Genomic DNA, 20779 nt, shown 5'->3' with positions numbered 1-20779 from the left:
ACTACCATCCACTAGCTTGTACAGTTAGCAGACAATTGTATACTACCATCCACTGGCTTGTACAGTTAGCAGACAGTTGTATACTACCATCCACTAGCTTGTACAGTTAGCAGACAGTTGTATACTACCATCCACTAGCTTGTACAGTTAGCAGACAGTTGTATACTACCATCCACTAGCTTGTACAGTTAGCAGACAGTTGTATACTACCATCCACTAGCTTGTACAGTTAGCAGACAGTTGTATACTACCATCCACTAGCTTGTACAGTTAGCAGACAGTTGTATACTACCATCCACTAGCTTGTACAGTTAGCAGACAGTTGTATACTACCATCCACTAGCTTGTAAGGTTAGCAGACAGCTGTATACTACCATCCACTAGCTTGTAAGGTTAGCAGACAGTTGTATACTACCATCCACTAGCTTGTACAGTTAGCAGACAGTTGTATACTACCATCCACTAGCTTGTACAGTTAGCAGACAGTTGTATACTACCATCCACTAGCTTGTACGGTTAGCAGACAGTTGTATACTACCATCCACTAGCTTGTACAGTTAGTGGACAGTTGTATACTACCATCCACTAGCTTGTACCGTTAGTGGACAGTTGTATACTACCATCCACTAGCTTGTACAGTTAGCAGACAGTTGTATACTACCATCCACTAGCTTGCACAGTTGGTTATACCCACTTCTTATAAAAGCAAATGAAGACCTTATACTTCTCTGTTTACCATTATCTCATGTACTTGCCCTTGGTGACTCCTAAAGGATTCAGTTCTCCTCTATTATTTCCTCTAACAACATCTAACCACTGCCTTTGGTTACAGCATAAGCAGGACATTTTTTCTCCTACTATTTTTACTTCTAGTTTCCACCTTTTGTCATGGCTAAGACTGCTCATCTCTTTACCATTAATTGCTCATAACTATTTTCCCATTACACATAGCTTATAGTCATCTAGCTTCAAGCTCCAAGCCTACTAACAAACATTTCTCACTAAAGATTTTCACCCAAACCCTCACATTGGTCTTAACACACACACACACACACACACACACACACACACACACACACACACACACACACACACACACATATAGACACTGTGCGTGCACACACACACACACACACACACACACACACACACACACACACACACACAGCATTCATAATTTATGATGACCCATGTAAAAAGTAATCCTACCCCAATGTTTCTCTGACAACAATATAGTTCTCACTATTACAGACCTAATATTAAAAACACTAACACTTTTGAGTTATCATTCTCCACTTAGAAAAATAAATATTTCCTTACAAACTTCGCAAACACAAAATTCAGCTGTTTAGCTGTATTATATGGCATTAAAATACTATTATCCATTGCTTAACAACCTATTTATGCTACCCCATCCAAAAATGATTCCATCAAATGTTAGAATCACTGAACAATTATTGTAATCTCTTATACTCTGACAACATCAGCTCAAACCAAGTCCTATCACAACAACTTATCTTTACAGTATAACCTACAAAACCCTAAAAAAGTGGGCTTGTAAAAATTAATCTTGAAACAAGACACAAAAATAACAAATATGAACTTCTTGAAGACCATCTCCTTCAGTGCAAATCCCATATTTTTAGAATATCAGAAAGCTGGCTCTCACCTGATTGCATACTTGTACTGTACATACTATTAAACTATAATGGATACAGAAATGACTTCTGTATGTGTACAGCTATTGGCAGATCCCTAACAATTTATTTCAAATACACTGAAACAACAAAAATAGCTTTTGTGCAAGCCAGTAACACTACTGACTTTAAATGGGTAGTCAGGAAACCATGCAATAGACAGCAAAACTTAAACATAGATAATATGTATATACCAGCATCCACCCACCATACTCAACACATATAAAATGCTACCTAACAATCTACAAAAACATGACCTCCATACACAAGTGTATACTCATTTCTAACCTGATAGTCAGCCGGAAGGGCCCCCACCAATTAAAATTAAACCAACAACTTCCTTTCAAAATTTAAGACAAATAATCAAAAAACCAACGCAGCCAAGCCTCCAAACCAGTAATTATTCCCCTGCTGATACAGTTCTTTGATATCTATCCCAGCAGTGTACATCAATATTCACCTTTACAAATGGCATTCATTATTCAGCACACTCTTCCTCCTCTTTCAAAACAACCAAGAAATCACCCATTAGCACAACCTGTCATCAGTGCCTGACAGTAAAAAATCTGCTCTATATAACTTAACTCTCTCTTATAGACTGATACCCATTTTGTTCAAAAACATGCCCGAACAATGCCTTAAATTTCTTTATCTCCACACTATTATCTAATAAGAATAACATATACCCATCACAGAAACACAGGTTTTGTAGTTGCCAATACTACAACTTCATTCCGGAAGTAAACCAAACATGCATGAAAAGGACAAAAGGTAAATTATGGAAAACATCTAACAACCAAAAACATTATATTTCAAAAACTAAAAACAGAAAAAAAGCATTCTTTGTGAAACCACTGTATCTCAAAGTTCAGCAACTTTCAGTCTGTCCCAAGTCTTTGCTGAAATATCTTCCACTTCAGTGACATCACACTTACCTCACTTCTCAGACTGTTACAAAGTATCTCCAGTGACTCATATCCCGATAGTAACTCTGTTCACCCTAAATTCCTAAAAGAGTCTGCTTCTCATATTGCTCTGTCTCCATTTTTTACATCTGTTCCTTACTTTAGTAATAGCTTCATAATAGACAAATATAAAACAACACTCCTCTGATACGTAAAGTTAATATGCCCACCAACCTTGAACATTTTAACCCCATTTGCAACTTTCTCTACTGAACGAATTATTAACACAAAATTAACATGCACTCAAATATTATCACACCTACACTTTAACAGAAGCCTTGCCAATTTCCAAAATGGTTTTGCACATCTTTTAACACTACCGTAGTTCCTGATTGTACCTTTAGTCACATTAACAAGTTTGCATGTACATTGTCAAATGACCTACACACAGCCTTTGACGATATTGAACATAATCTGTTTCTATTAAATTCCACAACAAAACCTGTAAAAACAGAACTACCAGGTGGTTCATAAGCTTCCTCAGTAACAGGGAAAACCATAGTAAAATTCACAATTCCTGTATAGATTTCATTGGCATAAAGGGATAAAGCCCTTACTAAGACCTAGGTAACCCAAATTTGATTAGTAGTCCAGACACATGATAACAGTGGTGTGGAGGAAGAGAGGAATGACATGGGGATGGAATCGCAAGCATGTGCCTGGACATACGACTGTGGTTTGGTATCTACAGGTGTGGGGACAAGGCTTTTTGATTGAGTATGTGCAGAGGTCAGTGCATACATCATGATGGCCTACTGCACCAATTTCTTTGATGCTTCAAACAGTTTACTATTAAAATCTCAAAAGTTAAAAAAAAAAACAGGCACTTATGAGCGAAGTGTTTTGCCGAAAGTACACATCACCTAACGGCCCTAATCTTGAAAAACAGCTGTTAATGCCAAAAATGTTGAACACGACATTTTCAGCACTTAACAGCAATCCCACCCTTCCTGTAACTCCCTAACTAGGAAAACTACCATCCCATTTATTCAGGGGGGGGCAAGCCCCCCTGCACCCCCCCCAACTAATATTCCAACTCCGAGATCACACTACAGTGAGGAAAGGGATGTATTTCCCTTAACATACTGTACCACGATCCCTGTACATAATCAAATGTTATATTTGTGAATGGACAGACCATTCACAAATATTCCATTCGATTACGTGGCCGGCACACATATGAACTATTCGAACATCTGTAGTTCGAATAGTTCATAGGCGTGCAATGCTACGCCGACTTTATAATAGTAAACTGCTTAAAACATATACAATGGATGCTAGGAATGTTTTCCATTTTTGGCATGCTGGACTTATGTCTTACGTAAATGAATGGGATATAGGGTTCTCACTGGAAACAAACATCTTAATAATGTAGCTAAGAGGGTAGGACTCGGTAGTCAGTGTGTGTGTGTGTGTGTGTGTGTGTGTGTGTTCAGATTAAAAGAAAAAAAAATCAACAATTCCTCTACTCCAAAGCCAGTATGCTACTATCAGGAGTACCCAAGGGGGCCATTTTAGGATTCAAGCTGTTTTCAGTATTTATAAATTCCCCACCCAAGTCATCAGAACCTTTACCACTGGGATGATGTCCTCTTATTGCTCACTACATGTAGAAATAGTGATGATCTTCGAAAACAAATCCAGCAATAATTTGTCATTTGTGTTTATATTCACTGCTATAATTTGCTAGTTAATTCAGACAAAAAATTTTGTTTTGTACATGCCAGTATCTATTATGTTAGTTGACCCATGGAACAACAGATTTGTCCATTTTGAAAGCTAAAAGTATGTTGGTATTTACCTCAACTCAACCAGAATCTTTCCTTCAGCTACTATGCCAACAAAGCTATCTTCATTGTCTTCATTTAATTCACATGCACCTATAAATCTGCCAGTTGCTTTATCCCAGATTCCAAAAAGGAAATAAAAGGTATGTTACTCAAAAAATGAGGATGCATCCTCCTCCTAATAACACTTGGCAGTAATACCACTATTAAAAACTCCAAAGAGATCAAAACAACCTTTGCCACACTATAAATCTTTCAGATTAGCATACCCACCATTGTCATACCTTCCCTAACACTGAACTTCGGCCCTTGTTTGAAACCAAACTAAGAGCAACAGTGACCCCTTAATTCCTATATAGTTAAATACCAATACTTATAACCTCAGCAGACCACAGTTCACCACAAACACTATTGAGCATTCCTTAACAGTGTGAAACAGCATTCCAGTCAGCATCTGTATCCAACTTGCATTGAGCACCATAAAAAAAAATAAGTCAGTCAGTAACAAATAATATTCCATAAATTGTATCTATTTCAAATGTATCCTGTGCCTACCTCTGATGTATTTCAGTAAATATGAAAATACACTGTTTTCCTTTTTGAATTTGTTAACTATAACACCTTTATGCATTCCAGTATGTCAGATAGTATCTATAGCTTATGTGTCTCTATAAATTTATAAATATGCATCTATGTAAGTGTGTAAATACTCTTTTTATTAACTGCTACAATTTTAAGAAATTGTAAACTTCCATGGCAAAATTAATGCATATCTGTAAACTATTGGATTAACATTCTGGATCACTCCTAGATTTGACCCCCCTCCATTTAGACCTGGCATCAGAAATACTCAGTCTAGGGATCTAAAGCACTTCTGCAACATCAACAGAATGGTTTGGAGAGACAGATATATCTCACACAGGAACATACTCTCCAACCACATAAAACAAAGTTCATCCCTGCTGATATTCAAGCCCAACTTGGATGTATGGATGGGAAACAGAGAATTTACCCCAGGACTGCCTCCAGTACTACTAATGTACAGAGGCAGTTCCTAAATGCTTTATCCCATGCATAGGTTCCCTCAAATTATCTGTTGTGTGATCTCAGTTATTCTCATTAGGGGTAATCTGTAATTATCGACCATGGGATAGGTAACGCCAATCTATAACCAAATTGGATATGCTATTTTGGGCACAAAATGGGACATTGGGTAGGCTTAAATGTCCCACAAGGGTAAGTAGCGTATTTCTTGCCAATGAACATACAATAAGATCTCTCATGGCCAGTACAATTAGTGGAATTAAAGATTTCAGCACGCATCCAAATCATTCTTCTTTTCTTCCTCAGAAATGGTTGTTGTGGCGACATGCAAGTCAAGCTGGAGCAGATTTTCCTAATTCCAACTATATTCTTCAATTCATCTTGTGGAATACCCAAACTTTCCAAAGTAAACTGAGGGATATAATCACATACCTGTATCCTAACTCTGGCTCAGTATCTCTTCCCTGTGAGCTGTGCCTGTTACACCTCTCATGGGAGACACCCAGGTGCTGTCCTCTAAATGCCCAAAGTATCTCAGTTGACTCTTCAAAACATGAAAGAGCAGTGGATGTACTCCCAGATATTCCCAGATTGCTGGGTTCATGTGTATGTCATAGGGGTGAGCCCAGGTACCCTGTGAAGAAGTCTCATCTCTCTTTCTTGCTGTTTTAATCTCATTCCTTTAGTCAGTACCAAATATGACACAGACTGAACCAAAAATTGAGAGCTTCACCATAGGGCTTGGATTCAGAAAGGGCCAGCATGAGCTGGAAGATTTAACACAAGATGTCAATCACTTATGGATGCCCTTTTTGGTTCAGACGTAGGCCCACTGCAGTGATTTTACACAGTCAATAGAATGTCTGCATTGGATATCTATGCAACTTTGTTTTGTGCTAATGAGGCTATTACTAATTAGCTATGTGCTGTTCCCTGGAAATACAGATGAGAAAATATATATGCAGCTAAACAATTCAGTGAATCATTCAGCAGTAAAAATAAGCACAGCTGACCATGTTAATTAACTTGGTGGAAATGCTGCAGTCCTTCATTATTTCCAGTGGCCAATATCATGTTGCAGGTAGGTGTCAGGAAGTTCAGTGGAGTAATAGTTATGGGGATATGAGTATGCACATGTGTGTGTCTGCTGAGGTATGAATGGTATCAGATGACTCTGTATATGGGTGCTTGTGTGTGTGTGTGTGTGTGTGTGTGTGTGTGTGTGTGTGTGTGTGTGTGTGTGTGTGTGTGTGTGTGTGTGTGTGTGTGTGTGTCTGCAGGGATATAAATGGTATCTGACTGTGTGTGTGTGTGTGTGTGTGTGTATGTGTGTGAGTATGTGTCTGTCTGGGTAACTGCAATAGGGGATTAATAAGGGAATCGGATGTGTAGGTGTGTGTGTGTGTGTGTGTGTGTGTGTGTGTGTGTGTGTGTGTGTGTGTGTGTGTGTCTGCTGAGGTATGAATGGTATCAGATGACTCTGTATATGGGTGCGTGTGTGTGTGTGTGTGTGTGTGTGTGTGTGTGTGTGTGTGTGTGTGTGTGTGTGTGTGTGTGTGTGTGTCTGCAGGGATATAAATGGTATCTGACTGTGTGTGTGTGTGTGTGTGTGTGTGTGTGTGTGTGTGTGTGTGTGTGTGTATGAATGTCTGCAAGTGTGTGAGAGAGTGAATAGGGTTGCCTATGCCAATGTGATGCATGGGTCAGCAGTGGTAATTACTACTGCAAAGTCCTTTTTTTTCATTTCTGATAATTACATCCAATTCAAAGACATGTATTTTATCTGATAATGCGTTTTTTCTCTGCAGTGAATTTTCTTTGATTGCATAAAGTGCACCTTGTGGCAGTGGCAGTTTACATGTGCACTATGATTCTTTCTCTGTATCCCAAGTAATGCTTCCATTCTTACTTCACTCCTACAACCCTGTACATAACCGATATACAGCCACTGCTGTCCAAGCCTGCTGATGATTTTGAACTGTTCTGTCTTTATTTATGAATAAGACCAAAAAATACTTCCTCCTGAAGTATCACCCCTCAAGAAATAATCCACTCTTCTGGGGATAGATTTGAAGATGTTATTTTATCATGGCCCCTTTACACTTTGCAGCATATTGCTGTAACATGTGCTAAAGACTTCAGGCATTGCATATTAACAGAGCAGCATCATCTGCACACAACAAAGATGCAGCAATCATGTCCCCAAACTAAAAGTTCTTCATACCTTCATTGTGCTCTGACATCTTGCATTTAACAAACAGGAATTGAGACAAGACACATCCTTGTCAGTGTCCTATACACACCTTAAGTAAATGTGCCATAAAACTAATAATATTGACCCAAGTCTTACTCCTGAAATATAAGGACCAGATGGAATGCAGCAGTTACTCTGGGACCTTGTACTGATGTAATACTTCTACAAGCCATATCCAAATCCGCACACATATGCCTCCACGAAGTCTGCATACATGAGGACACAAGTGTATGCATTATCCAAGTCCACAAAAAACATGTTAATGGCATAGGCAAACTCAGAAGACCTGTTCAGTATCTGTGCAAGGACAGAGGTGACCCATTGCTCAGTGACCAGGACAGAATCTGTATTGCTCCTTTCTCCTCCTAAACCAAGGTCTCAGCTATTTGGTGAAATCTACATTCAAGTCCTCGGGCATATGCTTTTCCAGGGAAGCTGACGAGGGTGATACCTCTTTAGCTGGAACAAAGCTTCATGTCTCCTTCCATATGCACCAAAACCTGAGTTTTCCAGTCCAGAAGTCAAGTCTTTCATGTGTCACTGGAAATGGAAGCACGCTGCCTCAGCATTTCAAGCAACACCAAAAAATGAATATATTCCACAACACTCAACACTATCCAACATCTGTAGTATTTCTGTCTTGAACTCGTCACTGCCACAGTTGCTGTAGTGACCTCATCTACTAAAATACATGCAATTCCACCATTTGCTACTGGATTATGACCTGATTGTGGTGAAGGGTGGTTTGGAACTCTTGTGATGCTTTGATTTATGTTTCCCAGAGATCATTCTCCCTGAAAGGACACCCATTGTAAATTAGTCTGAGTTGAAGGTTCACACTAACAGTGATCCAGTGTGTCCCTATGACAGTTCAGTTAAAGAATCTGAGATCCTCACGTAGAAGATGGACAGCAGGACTTACTCTCAGATCCATGCCTGGGAGTGCTCACTGGTAATCTCCTGGTGCCTAGATAACACAAGTGCAGTTGGTTTGATTGTACATTCATTAGACCGAACAGTTTCTTTGGAGGGTTGTTTTATCAAACTGCTGGGTCATTACAGGATGCTTTGTGTGTGAGATTGCTATGCACTGGAGAGTGGGAGTTTTCCATTTCCACACTATTTTGCAGTCTCAAAGTTGGCATATATAATTAGCAGGGGGGTGGGGTGCTTGCTGCTCTGGAAAAGCAATATTTTTTTTTTATTTAGTTTTTGTATGCACAAACATACATGCCCAGTGCATGCTTACTAGCTTGTTGACTGATTTACTTTTGACTATTTGTGGTCAATGTAGTGCATGCTGATGTAGATGGCTTTTGATGTAAACACACATAATCAATGACAAATGACACACGTAGTCAAGAAGGCTCAGACCAAAAAAGTATAGTGAGCTGCAATGTTGACTGTCCACCCACAAGATGGGGGTTAGATGGAATACTAGTCAAGCAGCAGGCAGTCTGGATAAGAAAGCATGATCCCTAAAAACAACAGATATTAGGGCCAGGACCTGCATATAGAAACATAATTAATAAAGATAAATGATTAAAATAATAAATTAAAACAATGCATGCAGTGTCTTTATTAATAATTCTTAAACTGATACTGAATTTCTAGTCTGAAAAGTCACAAGAAAGGAGTTATGCAGTGGAATTTCCATACAATACTGTCACTTAACAAATATCATTACTTTGCCTTTACACTCAGACAAAGATAAAGCATTACTAAGTAACCATTCACTAACATCTTTATTAAGGAAGACAAAAAAATAAAATGTAGAGCAATTTGCCATCTGGATTATTAAACAAAGAGGATGGCTTAGTGCTTAGGCTATAATGTCATCATGTCATGAACATGTGAACAGCACAAATATGTGATAGAAAGAACAGTAGTGTGGCAGGGTTAGTGTGGAACAGACAGCTATCTGGACTGAGAAAGATTTAGTTAAATGTCCAGCAGCACCAGCTCTCTTGCCTAGGCCTGTGGTCAGTGGCTAGCACTGGAATGGCCCAGGCAGAGGGAGAAGCTGTGAATAACCGCAGCACTTCTGCAAATGTGCAGACACAGTTGCATGTCAGGATGTTATTTCAAAGGGAGTAAAACCTGGGTGATGTATAAGGATGTCACCCCTTACAAGGTTTGTTGGGGTTACTTTTATTCCTATCATTCTTTCTCTTGATGTTAATAACTGGAATAAACTGATGTACCTAATCATAGGTTAAAAAGCAAATAATTTCATATGACAACAGCTAAAATGTGCACTTAGTTGCCCAAAGAAATAAGAGAAGCTCCAGCTTTAGCAATATTTAAGCAGAGGGTTCAGTTCCTGTGTAGGCAATTTTAAATCTCCATCATTAGTTGCCAGACATAATCTCCCTGAAGATCCTTTTTAGGAGCATAAGTTTGCAGTCCCACCTTTAACCTTTGTGATCTTTCTTTTAGAAGCTTTTCTATACAACACTGAATAACAACATGTTCAAGCTTATTTCACGTACCTAGCCATTTTTTTTAGTATGGATGTTTCTGGGCTACTTGAATTTTACTCTAAACATGTAGCAGACAGGTGGAATGTCTTGTCCAGGGCTGAAAATGGTCCCTGGACCATCTCACTTACCTGGTTAAAAAAATAAATCAAAATAATTAAATAAATTAGATGGTCTACGTCAAATTCCCCCTTTCCTTGAGGTTGGTGGGAACATCTAAAGATGGTTTATTACCTAGGCTTATATTGGTCTGTACATTAATTGCCTAGTACTTACCTGTGAACCAGAGGAAATGATACCTCATGAGGTGGGGGCAAGGGATATGATCAGTACCTGTGATGTCGACACATACATCACGGCTATCACCAGTGATGGTGTTGATGAGGGTTTAGCTGGTGAGCACATGGACCTGGCAGACGTCTGACTTGCTGGAAGTGGTCTTTCCCACTCTCAGAATAGTCTGTTTCCACCCGTTGAGTGGTCACATACAGGCACTGGGGAATTGGCTGTCCAATTATGTTAAACATACTACACATACAGTACAGGATCCTGTCCCTGGTTAAAGGATGTCTGTGTCCCAGAATAGTATCAGGCACATAGGGAATGGACATGTACCTCAGCACATATACCTGCCAGACACACCATGGCACCTCCATGACAGGGATGCAACATAGCACAGACCAGGTCTGGGGCAGGTGCAGCATAGGGCACTGCACTTTCTAGGGCATGCATTGCATAGGACTTTTGTGCACCTAAAACCATGACAAGCCAAACACTTGTGGCTGCTTAACATTTCAGTGGTTCAGTAAAAGGGTACTGTTGATGCCATTGCCTGGCTGTGTCATGCTGTCACCAGACTGACCAGGTAGTGCAACCTGCTGTGCTTATCCACCCCTGTATCATGGTACTACAGCATCCTCCACTCTACTCCATACTGAGGGTAGTGTCATCCTTTTTAATAGCAGATATCTGGTATGTCTGCAGTCTCTAAATAACTACCTGCTGCACTTTCAGTATGGGAAGAGTTAGATCCTTTTGCTGGTCAGGAGTGACCAAAGCTGCCCTGAAGTATTGCAGTATTTTACAGCAGCAAGGGAAGTGGCACCTCTGACTCACCAGTCCAGGAATTAACCACCCAAGGGCATGGATTTGGTCAGCCTGCTGGTGTATGTTTGGGACATCCCTTCATTACTAGGGGCTGGGGACAACCTCCAAGGCATGACCAATCCTATCTGCAACAGTAGGACCTCTACCTATAGGTGCCAGTGAGTGCTGCAACTATGTTGTTAATGTTCTGTTGGCATTGGAATTGATGAGGACTCCAGTGTTCTTATCCCTTGGTAATACTTTGGCAACATATATTTGTCATTTGCATATGTACTGTACTGCAGGACATGAGACATCTGTTATACTATAGCAACACATTTCAGTCATGTTATGCATGTATCTGTTTGCCACTTTAATGCTGACAAGTCTACCTACCTTCAAATGCTGTCATTTATTGTGCCTGTTGTGTTCACTGTCATGGAGGTGGTGGTGCAAGTAGTTGGTCATCCTCTTCATCTTCCTCCACATTGTCATACTCACAGGTTACTGTGCATCATACTGTGTAGGGTTATGTAGGAGGTACAGGTATATGTATTGTAGGGTGTCATCTGAGGTGTCCAGACATCGGAAACATGAGTTCAGTTCCCTGCATATATGCTTCATGATTTTCCATCCACATGGACTGACACTGTTATACGACTCTTGTGGTGTGGTCTCTGGGAACTAAACCAGCATTGGTAGACAGCATGACATCTTGATTATTACCCATCTGGATAGTGGTCACACACAGTGATGGTGTGGCATGTATAATCGCAAACTACTTAGCAGTTTTCAGAGTAGTAGCCATGCCTACTGAGGTTAACTGGTGCATGAGTAGTTTGTGGTTTGAGTATTGCATTATGTGTAGTGTTCATTGCGCTAAGGGCATTCGGTAGGCACCATATTGATAACCTCACATTATAGGGATAATATCAGCTTGTGTTCACTTCTATTAACATGTGTAGTGATTTATCTACATGTGTCTAAAGCTTTTGATCATTTAATATTGTTTTGCAGACATGCCTACTTCACCTTTCAAAATATGCCAATGATTATGAGGTGGGGCTGAAGTACGTAATCAGGAGAATGTGGAATGTTTAAATAACTGTTTGGCTGAAAATTAAATTTGTACTAAGAAAGTTAGGTTACATTTTAATCATTAAAATTGTAATGTCCTAATCTTTGGTAATAAAATATGGGGTAAAAATAAGGATGGGGGGTATGGTTTTGGAAATAAGACATAGAGTCCATAGGTTCATAGGTGTGTATTGGGCTAATGACCACAAGGTCATTTTTAAGCCTAGCCATGCATCCAAAATCTCAGACAAGTTCTTGAACCCTAGATAAGTGTAAGCAGGGGTTTGGGAGATGAAACATTTCCAAGCAGTGGCCTGGGAGATGAACCATTTATAGGCTGTCTATGTCCATTAGAGACATTAGTACTAAATCAGGGATGAATTTCCTGTTCCCCATCCAATTGTCCTTACATTTGAACTGGCTAGGAAGGATCTCTACTTCTGGAGAACTGATAGTCCCTGAGATACATACCTGTTTCTCCAAAAGATCATATTGATATCACAGGCAAGGTTTAAGTCTTTATAATGGGTAATTCTGGTGCTGTTTGTTTGTGGATATGCAGGAGGTCCATCAGGGTGGGGGTCTAACAATGCCTTTTATGCCAGGCATAGATCTCTCCCAATAACCTGTAGGATATAGAACACAGGGATAGGGCCTTGAAGTGGTCTGCATAGAACATGTTACTTATATCCTGTATTCTTTCCATGAGGAACTTCTATGGATGTTGCTATTGTAGGATGAGCCTAGTTAGGTAGATACCAAAGGGGGGAATTGTACTCAGTGAGAGGTCTGACAAATGCTGAATGCAGTGGCAAAATGACCTCCTTGGACCTAGATGCCATACCTTTGTTTACAAGTTATACAAGGTAGAATGATTTACTCACTACTGTAAACATGATAATCAAAGGTTAGATTATTGTCTATGTGTGTCCCCAAGTCCCTGACTACTGGGTTAACTCTCTGGTATATGTTGTCAGTATGATAATTACCAGGAGTGGATTACTTCAAAAGGATACTATTATGCATTTCTTGGCATTTAGTTTTAGTTCATGGCTCTGACACAAGTTATGTCTTGTATCAACCCTTCCTGGAGAACATTTGTGTCAGTGGGGTATTCTGTGGCTGTGACTGCTCCGAATTTGCAATCATCTGCAAATTTAGTCAGTTCCCATCCCCCTCCTGATAAAGGCCTAGGCAAGAAACAGAATATGAATCTTCAGATCAGGTTTCCATTTCCTCTGACTCCTCTTCTGAGCAAGAATACTCTCTTCCTCCCTATGAGGAATGTGATGCTGAAGAATCTACTCTTTCAGCCTCTCCTCCTGAGGATTTATCTTTTGGGGATACCCTGCATACCATGAGGGAGCACTTCCACTGGGAGAGCCAAGACTACTCAGAATCAAAGAAAAGGCTTAGAGATTTTCTTTTACTACGTCAGCACAGGCCGCTTGCCAATCCCCCTGTGTTAGACATTGTAGATGATGTATTTTCAGAGTCCGCCCTTTCTCATGACTCTTTACCCCCTGCCCCTATAAAACCAGACAGATACTACAGGGTTTCAGACTCACATAAATTTCTTCATAAAAACCCTGCTGCTGATCCAGAAACTATTTCTCAGTGTCCCAAAGGTGTCAAGGCTTCTACTGCAAAAAACCCTATCCCCTCTGACAGGGATTCTAGGGCACTAGACAGATGGGGGAAAAAAGTTTACACTTCTGCTACTTTGGCTGTGAGGGCTTTAAATTGTCAATTTCATATGCTTAAATATCAGCAATACCTAATGTCAATGAACAAGTGGGAAAGCATACATTGCAATGTGGTTTTGATTCTCTAGAGGCCTCTTGCAAGGCCACAGTTATGGGTTCTGTCATTAGGAGGCATGCTTGGTTAAAGGAACAGATTCTACCTGATCATGTTAAGGCAAATTTACTAGATGCTCTATTACAGCAGGATACCTTATTTGGTGTTAAAGCAGAGGAGGTGGTGAAGAAAATGGAGGACAAAGCTAAATCTATGCAAACAGTAAATGATTTTTTACAGGTACAGCCACCCAGATTTAGCAGAAACTGGCCTACAAAGAATTGGTCCTTTCCAGTGTCAGACCACAAAGAGGCAGATACAGATGCCCTAGAGGCAGATCCAAGCCCCAGGGCTCATACAGGCCTAAACAGTGGGGCGCTTCTACCTCCAAAAGCAGAGAAGACAAATCACAGCCATACAGGAAACAGTCCCAATGACTTTCCTTTGCCAGCACCAAGCACTTATCTTTAGGCAGCCCCCTTAGGGGGAAAACTAGCACTTTTTTCACAAAACTGGCACAAGATCACCCAGGACAAATGGGTCTTGAATGTAGTGTCCCAGGGCTACAGGTTCCACTTTCACACCCTGCCAAGGGCAAAAGATATGCCAGACCTGCCACACAATCAATGGGCAGAGGCACAAAAACAAGTTTCATCCCTCATGGACATGAGGGCCATTCAGCGAGTACCACAGCAAGAGCAGGGACAAGGATTTTACTCAAGGCTTTTCTTGGTACCCCGAAAGGACAAAGCCTGGAGACCAATACCGGACCTGTCTATTCTGAATACATTTCTGGACATTCCAAAATTCAAAATGTTGACTTTGCAGCAGCTTCTGCCCATGCTAGGCAGGAAGGCTTGGCTTGTAACTTTGGACCTATAAGAGGCATACCTGCATGTACCAATCAGACAATCTTGCAGAAGATACCTCAGACTCATAACTGGCTCAATGCACTACCAATTCTCTGCACTGAGCTTTGGCTTATCTACTGCGCCCAGGGTCTTCACAAAATGCCTGGCACCAGTAATTGCATATTGCAGACAAAGAGGAATTCAAATATATCCTTACTTGGACGATTGCCTTATTCAAGCAGAGAACAAGAACATTTTACTAGAGCACCTGTCATTTGTAAAAAAAATTATTGATATGCCTAGGGTACACAGTAAATGAAAAGAAATCAAAACTAGTACCCTCTCAAGAGATAATATTCCTGGGTGCAAGCTTAAATACAACTGCCCAGATGGCTTATCTCATGCCAGACAAACAAAGGCAACTGACTTCTTACTTCACAATGTTGGCAACAAAGACCCAGTTATCTGCAAGAAAAATTCAGCAGGCCTTGGCTTCATGGCGTCCTGCATTCTGCTAATTCCATATGCAAGATTGCATATGAGGAAGCTAAAATGGTATCCTAAAAAGTGTTTGGACTCAACACTGCCACAGCCTGGAAACATTGATTACCCTCATTCCTTGCCTTCAACAGGAGTTTCAATGGTGGGCACAGTCCTGTCACCTCAACAAGGGACAGCCATTCAACCTACCCACAGCCAGGCAGTCAGTAACAACAGATGCTTCAGATTATGCCTGGGGGCCCACATGGCAGGAAATGTATTCAGGGCACATGGCCCACAAGCCAAATGCATCTTCATATCAATCAAAAAGAGATGCTGGCTGTTCAGAATGCCCTGACAGCTTTCAAAGACCTTCTTCATCCAGGACAACTACTGATAAGGACGGACAATACTACAGTCATGTGGTACATAAACAAGTATGGAGGCACACATTCCTACCCCCTCTGCAGACAAGCCATGACTTTGTGGGACACAGCACTGACTTATCAAGTACATTTGCAAGCACATTTCCTGCCAGGAAAAGAAAATACTCTGGCAGACTAAACAGAAACATTACGGATCCCCACGAGTGGAAACTGGATCCACAAGTCTTCAGCATGATAGCAAAGAAATGGGGATGCCCAGACATAGATCTTTTTGCCTCCCCTCACAACTGCCAACTACAGAGATTCTGCACAAGGACTTATCACAAGCAAGCATGGAAAGTTGATGCTCTATCATTCAGATGGAAAACCCTAACAGTTTATGCCTTTCCTCCTCTGCCTCTCCTTCCCAAGGTACTCTTAAAGGTCAGACAAGAGAAGACAAAAATTATTCTGATTGCCTCAGACTGGCCCCGCCAGCACTGGCACCCAATCCTAAAGAGCTTGTCTCAAGGCCCAGCCTGGACATTGCCTCTAATTCCTCACTTACTGACCCAACAAAACAATCAGATCCTGCACAGCCAACTCAGGACCCTAAATCTGGCAGCATGGCGAATAATGTAGCCATTCAGAACACACCTCTCTCTAAAGCAGTGATGGATGTTATTTTGGAGGCCAGGAGGCCAAGTACCAGAAAATCTTATGCAGAAAAATTGAAGAGATTCTGTGCTTGGAACCAGGCACAAGGAATTGACACGCTTGAACCAAATATCCCTCAGATTTTACAATACGTAACTGAGATGCTGGACTAAGGCCTATCCTTCTCCTCAATTAAAATCCATGCCTCTGCCATTTCAGCTCATTACAATACGGAACCACCTATTTTTTCTCATCCATTGCTAAGGCAGTACCTCAGAGGGCCCAAAAACATAAGACCTCCAAGGAGAGCACCAATACCAACATGGGACCTCAATTATGTCTTGGAGAAGCTCACACTGCCGCCTTTTGAGTCAGGCAATACAGCTGAAATAAAGTTCTTATCTTGGAAAAAAGCTCTGCTCCTAGCAATAACCTCTGCAAGATGAGTTTCAGAGTTACAGGCTCTCATGGCTGTGGAACCTTTCATCATTTTCCATTCCCACAAGAGGAGACAATATACTAGACCTGATCATCACAAACATGGGGACAAAATGCTCCACACGGAAGTATATCCTTCTTTAGTAAGATCAGACCATAAATTAATCTCACTGGAAATCCACATCCGCCCCCACCCTGCACAAAAAGACCACAGTGAAGAACTTCTCAAAAGCAAACTTCACACTTCTTAAGACTGAAGTGGTATCCTTCAAGGCCCCTGGGCCAGTGGAAACCACAACCCACACTGCTGAATCCTTTGCAAATGCCTTCTATGGGCACCTTCAAGAATGCATGGATCATGCAATCCCAAATAAAACCAAGACCCATTCCCCAAGGCAGGCCGGTCTGGTGGACCCCAGCCATAAACAAACTTTACAACAGGAGGAGGAAGCTACTACATGACAGAGCAAAATCCCTAAAAGGGAAGGCATCTCTGATCAGTACCTAGCAAAAACTCACGATCACTCATAAAATCATCCAAGGCCAACTTTGAGAGAAAAATCGCCAAAGACACAAAAAGACAATCACAAGGCCTTCTTTAGCTATGTTAGAAACCTGGGTGGGAACTCCCAGATATGCTCAGAGTTAGTCCAAAATGACACAAAATACACTGAACCCACTGACATTGCCAACATTCTGGCAGACAGGTACAGTGCAAATTTCTCCTCCCCCTCCCCAAAGGAGAAATAACTATCCCAGCAGAGTGTAGCCTCCCTAACATCTCAGATGCCCAGGTGAGAGCCGCCCTCTCTAAAGCTAAAAACACAGCATCAATGGGACGGATGGTGTCCCGGGCTGTGTGCTACATGAACTCCAAGAGGAACTAAACCCACACATAAGGCTGCTGTTTAATCTTAGCCTTACTACAGGATCATTACCCAAAGAGTGGCGTACAGCAACAGTGGTCCCACTTCACAAAGGCGGTGCTTCTACGGACCCTGGAAATTACCGCCCCATAAGCTTGACGAGCCTGGTCTGCAAAACTATGGAGAGGATCATTATGGAACTCATAAACAAAGACATTGGGGACCTACAGACATTGGATCCTACCCAATTTGGCTTTGTCAAGGGCAGATCCTGCCTTTTGAACCTGGTCGACTTTTTTGAAACAGTCACTAAGGCCATTGATGAGGGTAAGGCAGTTCACACAGCCTACCTTGACCTTGCAAAAGCCTTTGACACAATACCCCACTCGGGCATCATAGACAAACTCACCAGCTTAAATGTAAACCCATATGTCACAAGATGGGTTGCAAACTGGCTCAAGGACAGAACCCACAGGGTCAGAGTTGCTGGAGCTATGTCAGACTCTAAGCCAGTCACAAGCGGTGTCCCACAGGGCTCAGTCCTGGGACCCCTCTTGTTCGGCATTTATTTTTCCAAGGTACAGGCAAACATAGGAGGATTGTGGCTGACTAAGTTCGCAGATGACTGCAAACTGGGTGCCATAATTGATACTCCAGCGGACACAAACATCCTTCAGAGAGGCCTCATAGAAGCGGATAATTGGTGCCAGAGCCATGGCCTTAAGCTGAGCAGCCAAAAATGTATAGTCATACCCTTTGGGAAAAACAAGGTACCGACAAATTACCACATAGGTGGTAATCCATTAAGAAATCTGGAAGAGGTAATCAGGGACCTAGGGACCCAGGTTGACAGTAACCTCTCATTTGACACTCACATTGCCAAAGTGGTTAGGAAGACCTTCTATATTGCCCACCTTATCATAAAGGGTTTCACATCTAGATCAAGAGAGGTCATTGTGCCCTGTACTCTTCTCTTATCAGGCCAATGATTGAGTACAATGCCCCATTTGGGATGTATCTCACCCGACACCTGCAGCAGTTGGAAAGACCCCAAAGTTCCTCACCAAGAGGATAAAGGGTCTTAAACATATGTCATATGCTGCCTGACTGAAAAACTCCAGCTCTATTCAGTCGCATACCGCCTACTCAGAGGTGATCTGTGCCTGACGTGCAAGGCCATGTCCAATCCGAATTAATGGACATGCTCTACCTCAGAAAATCCAAATCCATCAGAGCCACGAGAACAAGAGACTTAAACCTCAACACAGAAATAAATAGGACGTGCTGGAGGGACAGATTCATAACCCAGAGGCTCCCTACACTCTGGAACAGAATCCCAGTCCATGTTAGGCAGAGCCCCTCACTGACTCTATTCAAGAGAAATCTCAACGAGTGGATGGGAGATCGTAGGTTTACCCCGGGGGTCATCTCTGTGTCACTACTAGACAGAGGCACAGTAAACTAAACCCTAAAAGGGCATAGTATTCTCATCCTAAGGGGTGGTGAAAGCCACACACACTCTGGCTAGGCTTATAAATGCCCTAGGGCAGATAGCCTAGTACGAACCTATGAACCTATGAACCTATAAGTGGGAAAGCATACATTGCAATGTGGTTTTGATTCTCTAGAGGCCTCTTGCAGGGCCGCAGTTATGGGTTCTGTCATTAGGAGGCTTGCTTAGTTAAAGGAACAGATTCTACCTGATCATGTTAAGGCAAAATTACTAGATGCTCCATTACAGCAGGATACCTTATTTGGTGTTAAAGCAGAGGAGGTGTTGAAGAAAATGGAGGACAAAGCTAAATCTATGCAAACAGTAAAGGATTTCTTACAGGTACAGCCACCCAGATTTAGCAGAAACTGGCCTACAAAGAATTGGTCCTTTCCAGTGTCAGACAGACGACAAAGAGGCAGATACAGATGCACTAGAGGCAGATCCCAGCCCCAGGGCTCATACAGGCCTAAACAGTGGTGCGCTTCTACCTCTAAAAGCGGAGAAGACAAATCACAGCCATACAGGAAACAGTCCCAATGACTTTCCTCTGCCAGCACCAAGCACTTATCTTTAGGCAGCCCCCTTAGGGGGAAAACTAGCACTTTTTTCACAAAACTGGCACAAGATCACCCAGGACAAATGGGTCTTGAATATAGTGTCCCAGGGCTACAGGTTCCACTTTCACACCCTGCCAAGGGTAAAAGGTATGCCAGACCTGCCACATAATCAATGGGCATAGGCACAAAAACAAGTTTCATCCCTCATGGACATGAGGGCCATTCAGCGAGTACCACAGCAAGAGCAGGGACAAGGATTTTACTCAAGGCTTTTCTTGGTACCCCGAAAGGACAAAGCCTGGAGACCAATACTGGACCTGTCTATTCTGAATACATTTCTGGACGTTCCAAAATTCAAAATGTTGACTTTGCAGCAGCTTCTGCTGGCAGGAAGGCTTGGCTTGTAACTTTGGACCTATAAGAGGCATACCTGCATGTACCAATCAGACAATCTTGCAGAAGATACCTCAGATTCATAACTGGCTCAATGCACTACCAATTCTCTGCACTGCCCTTTGGCTTTTCTACTGCGCCCAGGGTCTTCACAAAATGCCTGGCACCAGTAATTGCATATTGCAGACAAAGAGGAATTCATATATATCCTTACTTAGATGATTGCCTTATTCAAGCAGAGAACAAGAACATTTTACTAGAGCACCTGGCATTTGTAAAAAGATTATTGATATGCCTAGGGTACACAGTAAACGAAAATAAATCAAAATTAGTACCCTCTCAAGAGATAATATTTCTGGGTGCAAGCTTAAATACAACTGCCCAGATGGCTTATCTCATGCCAGACAAACAAAGGCAACTGACTTCTTACTTCACAATGTTGGCAACAAAGACCCAGTTATCTGCAAGAAAAATACAGCAGGCCTTC

General features: G+C 41.6%; 1 protein-coding gene across 2 annotated transcripts in view; it reads left to right on the top strand.

Moving 5' to 3' along the window:
• RPS6KA2 (ribosomal protein S6 kinase A2) overlaps positions 1-20779 on the top strand; it is a 2145504-nt gene that overhangs the window by 801575 nt on the left and 1323150 nt on the right. The window lies entirely within an intron of this gene.

This window comes from Protopterus annectens, chromosome 1.part0 (assembly GCF_019279795.1).
Source record: "Protopterus annectens isolate FY-2018-M chromosome 1.part0, PAN1.0, whole genome shotgun sequence".
NCBI classification, from domain to species: Eukaryota; Metazoa; Chordata; order Ceratodontiformes; family Protopteridae; genus Protopterus; species Protopterus annectens.
Note: the sequence above shows the minus strand (reverse complement) of the source record. Positions and strands in the feature narration are given on the sequence as shown.